The sequence below is a fragment of the Coenobita brevimanus genome, chromosome 68, assembly GCF_032717465.1.
Source record: "Coenobita brevimanus isolate Jiangsu-jjx chromosome 68, ASM3271746v2, whole genome shotgun sequence".
Lineage (NCBI taxonomy): Eukaryota > Metazoa > Arthropoda > Malacostraca > Decapoda > Coenobitidae > Coenobita > Coenobita brevimanus.
The window spans coordinates 1,252,501-1,260,000 of NC_137021.1; the positions used below are offsets into that span (position 1 = coordinate 1,252,501).

Here is a 7,500-nt window from a genome sequence, read left to right on the forward strand (position 1 = left end):
TCTCCCTCCCCTTCTCCCTCTTCCTCCCTCTCTCTCTCTTTCTCCTTCACTCCCACTCCCTCACCCTCTCACCTGTCCTTCCTTCTCCCTTCGTTGTGTAATTGTCAGCAGGTGCGCCGTCCACCTCAACCCCTTTCAATCTATATGGAAATGTATCTCAAAAAAGTATTACATTGTTCTCGTGGAGTCCCATTCTGAAGGGGGCGAGAACAAGGCGAAAAAGCAGAGATGAGTGAATGAGAGCGAGCGAGCGAGCGAGCGAGAGAGAGAGAGAGAGAGAGTTACATAGATACTCTTCCTCCACAAACCCTGCAATCCTTTCTCGGTGGTGGGGTCTTAGTATTAATAGAAAGACTTACTTCAGAATTGCCAAAGTTTTATAACGTGGCTCGTGAAAGAAGACATGGAGGAAAAGGATGCGGGGAGGGAGAGAGGGAAGAGAGAAAACTAGTGAGGGAGGAAGGGAGGAGAGAGAGCTAGAGAGGGAGGAAGGGAGGAAGAGAGATGGTATCAGAGAGAAGATGAGGAAAGGAGAGGATATATGTATACTGAGAGAGACAGAGGGAGGGAGAGAGAGAGAGAGAGAGAGAGAGAGAGAGAGGGGGGGTGGAGAGAGAAGCCTCATGTGACAATGGCTTTCTGTCTGTCTTTAAAACATGCCTGGTGTATTGTAATTCAGTTGTTAGAGGGCTGTGTGTTTTATATATGCGTCCTATTGTTGCGAGGTGGGTCTGCTGGGGGGATGGAGAGGTGGTGAATATTGGTGGTGATGGTGGAGATGGAGAGATGAATAGATTGGTAGATATGTAGGTGGATGGATGGGTGAGTGGATGGATGGATGAATAAGTGGATGTTTTGATGGATAGGTATATAACGTTGCTGGACATTTGTGGCACACACACACACACACACACACACACACACACACACACACACACACACACACACACACACACACACACACACACACACACACACACACAAGATCGACTGGTAAATATTTTGCCTAATCCCAGAAACTCAAAAAAATGCGGCAATAAAGGTCAACATTTAAAAACACAATTTATTTAAAAGTTTTGAAAGTTTCGCCAACTCAAGAAAAAAAAGTCTAAGAAAGCAAGAGGACAAAGAAGAAGAAAAATGATATCTGATTTTATACAATGAATAAAATAAGGAAATACGGAATAGGAAAAATACTGAATTGGATGAAAAGTGAAAGGAGAAAGTTTACATACCATTGTCAGTGAATTTGTAGATACAGAGACAGACAGACAGACAGGTAGATAGATGGATTAATGCACTGACAAAGAGACAGACAGATTAATTCACTGAGTCTGACGGTAAAGCAGACAGCAATACACTGACAGACAGCGAGACAGACAGACCCACACACAGACGGAAGACAGACAGACAGACAGACAGATAGGGGGAGAGATTAGCACCGTCCTCTTTCCCTTTTCCTCTTCCTTCTCTACTCTTCTCCTCCTCTTCCTCCTCTTCCTTTGCTTCCATCCCCTCTTTCCATCTCTTCCCTTCCCTATCTCATCCTTTCTTCGTCTCTCCCTATCTTCCCACCCCCTTTCCCCTCCTCTTCCTCTCTTCCATGTCTTCCTTTCCTCTTCTCTTCCTCACCTCCCCCTCTTCTGTCTCTCTCTCTCTTCCCAACCCCTTTCCCCTCCTCTTCCTCTCCACCTCTGTCTCTCCACCCCGAAAAGCAAGAAAAATTATATCACTCACCCTGTGCTGTGTTTGTTTGTGTTTGTTTCGGAGCCAACAAACAAAACAAAGACACTATATAAATGGTGATCATGTCTCTCTCTCTCTCTCTCTCTCTCTCTCTCTCTCTCTCTCTCTCTCTCTCTCTCTCTCTCTCTCTCTCTCTCTCTCTCTCTCTCTCTCTCTCTCTCTCTCTCTCTTCATTGTTTATCTTCTTTTTCTTCTGTAGTAAATTTTTTCTTCCTCTCATCCCCCATCTTGCCTCTTCATTTTCTTCGCGTTTCCTTTCCCTTCCTTCTTCTTCTTTTCTTCTCCTCCTCTCTTTTCTGCTTTCAACTCCTCTTCAAATTTCTCTTACTGTCTCTCCTCTCGTCTACTCTCTACCTTTCCAGTTTCCCTCTCTTTCTCTCCTTTCTCAATTTTCTCCTCTCCTCTTCTTCTCTTTTCACACTCTTCCTCTGTCTAGACTTTCCATTCCTCTCTCTTTCTTTCTCTTACTCTTATTACTTCTTTTCGTCTCAATCGTTTTCTTTCTGTGTCCTTCCTTCCTTTCTCTTCCTCATTTATCATTTTTTCTCTCCCTTGTTTACACTCCCTTTTCTCCCTCTCTACCCCCCCTCTCTCCCTCTCCCTGTCACCCTCCCCTTCTAATTTCGCCTCCCTCTTCCTCCCCTCCTTTTCTCCCCTCTTCCATTTCTCTCCCCATTCCACTTCACTGTGTCCAATTCTCTCTCTCTCTCTCTCTCTCTCTCTCTCTCCTTACTTCCTGTCCTCTCTATCCTCTTCCCTCTCTCCCGTCCTCCTTTTCCCTTCCTACCTCTCCTCTTATTCCCCTCTCTTCCCCCTCTCCTGCCTTCTCTCCCTTCCCCCTCTCCTGCCTTCTCTCCCTTCCCCCTCCCCCTCCTCCCCTCTCCCCGTGTGTACCGTTGCTCCCCCTTCCATCCTGACTCTGTTTTTAATCCTCCCTCTCCCCTAACTACCCGCATGTGCCTCGCTCTCTCACTCTCTCACTTTCTCTCATCTCATAGTCTCTCATTTTCTTTCATTTCTCTCATCCTCTCACAATCCCACATCTCATTTTCCACGTCGCATTCTCATTTTCATTCATTTCTCTCACTTTTGCTTTCTCTCTCTTTCATTATAAGTATTTTTGATTTTAAAGAACTGATACTATAGGCCAAAGATGGTGTTAAATACTGAAGATGCTGATGTGTCTAAGTTTATCAGCCATTGTCATAGAGAATTATAGTTTATCATAATACTTAGTTTCGTTATCGTCACCCTTCGTACCTGATGAATGTTCTGGACAGGTAAAAGGTGAGGAATGTTTGACAGTGTAAATAACTTGCTAATTTTTATTCCATCCATCCATCCATCCATCCATCCATCCATCCCTCTTTCTCTTCATCCATCCGTCCATCTGTCTATTATCAATCCATCCATCCATCCATCCATCCATCCATCTATCTATCTATTCATCCATCCGTCCATCTGTGTATCTGTCTATCCATCCATCCATCCATCCATCCATCCATACACACGTACTTTACACATAAAAATATATAAGATTTATCTGTCTCTGTCTGTCTCTCTGTTTTACCACCTGTATCTCTCTCACGTAATTGTCTATTTTTCCCTCAGCATCGGATTATCCACCTCTCTCCCCTCTCCCTCCCTCCCTTTTTCCCTCTCGCTCCCTCACTTCTCCTCTTTTCCTCCCTGACTCTCTCCCCTGTCCCTTCCTCACTGTCCCTCCTCTCCTTTCCCCCAGTCTATCCCTACTCCCTCTCTTACCCTCTGCCTCTCCCCTCCCCCACTCTCTCCCCTCTCCTTCCCTCACTCTTTCCCTCCCTCACTTCCCCTCTCCTCTTTAATTACTCATACACTCTCCCTCTGTGTACAAATAAGCACTCAGGCGTCAGTTTGCTAGGGAGGTCCACACACACTTGCAATCTATATTTACTCTGATCTCACTATCTGTTCTGGAGCTGGGGACGGAATGTGTTTTTTGAGAGAGAGAGAGAGAGAGAGAGAGAGAGAGAGAGAGAGAGAGAGAGAGAGAGAGTGGGAGAGAGTGGCATCAGTGAAGGGTACTCTGTGTTGGTGTTTGGCGTGAGTGTATCAATAATGGGTTTTTAATGCGTAGAGTTCTGATTGCACGCGTTAAATTGTGGTTTTCTGAAGTCCGTATTGCGAGTTTGATTCCCGCAATACGATAGGCCACGGCTGTTCTTCATTATAAGCGACTCTTCACTGCAACCAGTATTCTACGTCTGGTTTCCCTCTTATTTTCCTGCGTATTTTCTTGTGTGTGTGTGTGTGTGTGTGTGTGTGTCATCCATTTTCTTTTCTCTCCTCCTTCTCCCATCTCAAGAACTACTCTCTTCTTCTTAAGTATTTTCCGTGTCTGTCTTTATTTTTCTCTCCTTTTTCTCATTTCCTTTTCGTCTCTAACTTTTCTCTGTATCCTTCTACTCTCCTTTGTTGGTCGGTTTTGTATTCTTTTGTATTTTTTTGTATTCTTTCCACTCTTTTACTCTCGTTTGCTCTCCTTTGCTCTCTTTTGCATTTCTTTCTACTCCTTTTTCTCCTCTTTAAACTCCTCTCTCCTACTTTGTACTCCTTCGGACACCTTTGTACTCCTATGCTTTCTTCTGCACACTTTGTACTACTTTGAATTCCTCTGTATTTTGCTATCTTCCTTTGAGTCCTTTTGAACTTCCCGTATTCTCCTCTGCGTCACTTTGAACTCCCACATCCTCCTTTGAATCCCTTTGTACTCAACTATCTTCCTCTTTGAATCCCTTTGAACTCCCCTTTCCTCGTCTGCGTCATTTCGAACTCCCCTGTCCTCCTTGGCATCACTTTGAACTCCCCTACCTTCCTTTGAATTCCTTTGTACTCGTCCTAATTTCACTCTCCTGATACCGACCATCCACCCACCCCCATACACCGCCTCCCAAAACTTCTCACTCCCATTCATCACATTCAAAGGCCCATTTCCTTCCTCTGGCCCTTATACTCACGCTTCCCCTCCCCTCATACCTAATACTCTTCTCTCCACCTCACCCCTGATGCCTGCCCCTCTCCTCATCCCTTATATTTACCATCAGTCCTTGCCTGTCTTTAAAATATATCCATCTGTCTACCTGTCTGTTTGTCTAGCTATCTATCTGTCTGACCATCTATCTGTCTATCTACCTAGCTATCTATCTGTCAATCTGTGTCGCCAAACGCCTCAGTTCCTTAGGGGTGGCCACAAACAAATTGCCTCCATGTCACCCTGTTCACTGCCATCATGTTGCTCTCGCCAGCCCATACCCCCTATCTCAATTCCTCTCCACTCCATCTCACCATCTCACAGTGAAAGAGAGAGAGAGAGAGAGAGAGAGAGAGAGAGAGAGAGAATCACCTTTCATATAGGTTAAATTTTACTCCCCAGCCCCTAGTTTAATCTCCCCTCTCCTCCCCAAATATGCAGCCTCCCATCACCCTAACCTGAATGTAAGTGTAGTGACAGTATCGCCGTAAAGCCAATACACTCTCTCCCCTCCACCACCCCTACACTAAAACACCCCAATCTATTTTATGTTGGGTCAATGTTCACTCTCTGTATCATACATTTTCCCTGCCTTACCCTCCTGTACCACTCACCCCCTTCCCTCCCCCTCTCTCTTCCCCTCTCTCCTTCTCCCTCATGCAGTGATATTTACTCTCCCCTCTCCCCCTTTCTCCCATTCCCAGTCATACAGTTATATTTACTCTCCCCTCTACAATTCTACACTCCCCTTCCCTCCTCTGCCCTCTCTCGTTCTCTCCTCTCCTCTCTCCCATGCACTCCCTTCTTCCATCCTTCCCTTCTCTCCCCTCTCCCATTCTTCCCTTCTCTCCCTTCTCTCCCCTCTCCCCTTCCCTCTCTTCCTTTTTTTTTTCTCCCAGTCTCTCCTTCTCTCCCCTCTTCCATTCTCCCCAATGGACAGATAACTTCCCTATCCTTTCCTCCTCTCCTCTCCCCTCCCATTCTCCGCTCCCATTCCATCACCCTTCCGTCTATCACTCTCCCCTTCTCTCCCACACCCCTCTCCCCTTCTCTCCCCTCCCCTCTCCCCTCCCTTCTCCCCACACACTGACATCTCTCTCTCTCTATGCCATAAACTCACCTCCCTCTTTTCACCATACAGTGACCCTCCATTTTGTACTAAACACTGATTCCCCTCTTTTCCCCTCTCTTTTTCCCCTCCTCTCTTTTTCCATACACCCTTTTCTCTCTTTCTCTTTCTCTCTCTCTCTCTCTCTCTCTCTCACACACACACACACACACACACACACACACACACACACACACACACACTATCCACCACTGTCCCATAGATCTCACAAACAGTCTAGCCAACAAACTGACAGCCCCGAGATGAAATGACAGGAGGAAGTAGACAGCCAGAGAGACAGCCAGACAGACAGACAGGTAGACAAACGGAACCTTGAATACATAATTCAATCCAGTACAGAGGTAAACAAAAGAAAATCAAGATATGTCAAGAAACTAAGGAGTGTCTGGAAGAAAGATTAAAGAAATTAAGTAACTACAGTAGGTCTCCATACATGGTTGAGGAAGCCCCCTAACACCTTTTCCTAAGCGATTTGTTTTGCTTATTACACCTTACTGTCCTTTCCTGTGTAGCATAAATCCTTCCAATGTCGCCATACACTGCATAAATGACTTACAAAAGGATATCAACTAGCCATATCCATGAATAAATCGCTAAGATGGAGGTGTTAGGGAGCTTCCTTACGAGACGAAAAATACGAGACCTGATGATTCCGAAAAGAGAGAAACGGAGAAAGAAAATGCATGAAAAAAAAAAGACAAAATAGGAGCCAAATATTAAATAGATGTACAGGATTCAGTCAGAGCTTAAGGCAGAAGTAGAGAATTATTTGTCTGTTTCGTTGAGAGAGAGAGAGAGAGAGAGAGAGAGAGAGAGAGAGGGGTAATTTGAGGTTGAAAATGGTGGAGTTCTGTCATGCATAGAGGGGAGAGAAGATGTGAGGGGAAAAAAGGAAAAAAGTGAGACATGGGAAAAAGGGGTGAACGTGGGTGAAAAGGGGGAGAAAAAGAGTGAGAAGGACCAAAAAAGAGGGAGAAAAGAGGGAGAAAGGAAGAGAAAAGAGAGGAAAGGGAGATAAGAGAGAGAAGGGGAGAAAGGGAGTGTATGAAAGGAGAACTTGGGTGAAAGGAGAGAGAAAAAGGTGTGGCAAGGAAGAGAAAATTGAGAAACTGGGAAAGAAAAGAGAAAGTGATAGAGACTGACAAATAGGTTAGACAGAAAGACAGACAGAAACACACACACACACACACACACACACACACACACACACACACACACACACACACACACACACAGACACACACACACACACACACACACACACACACACACACACACACACACACACACACACACACACACGCCATAAATCACCCCTCCTTCCAGCTCGCTTCCCGCAAAAATAACAGGTCTCACTCAGTCACAAAATCACTGTCTCCAAAAGAGTAAAAATATTCTCCTCTCCCCACTAATTGAACCTCCCCTCTTTTCTCTCTCTCCCCTTCTCTTTTCTCCACCTCTTTTCTTCTCTCTCCCCTTCTCTTTTCTCCTCCTCTTTTTTCTTTCCTCTCCTCTTTTCTCGTTGTCTTTTTCTTTCTCTACACCTCTCTTTGGCTATCCACTCCTTCTTTCACACCTCTTTCTCTCCTTGTCGCCTGTCTGCCTTAATCCTGTC

At 45.3% G+C, this 7,500-nt stretch overlaps 1 protein-coding gene across 1 annotated transcript in view; it reads left to right on the forward strand.

Annotated features, from left to right (window-relative positions):
* LOC145405784 (roundabout homolog 2-like) overlaps window positions 1-7,500 on the forward strand; it is a 288,900-nt gene that overhangs the window by 141,625 nt on the left and 139,775 nt on the right. The gene's annotated exons all lie outside the window — the stretch shown is intronic.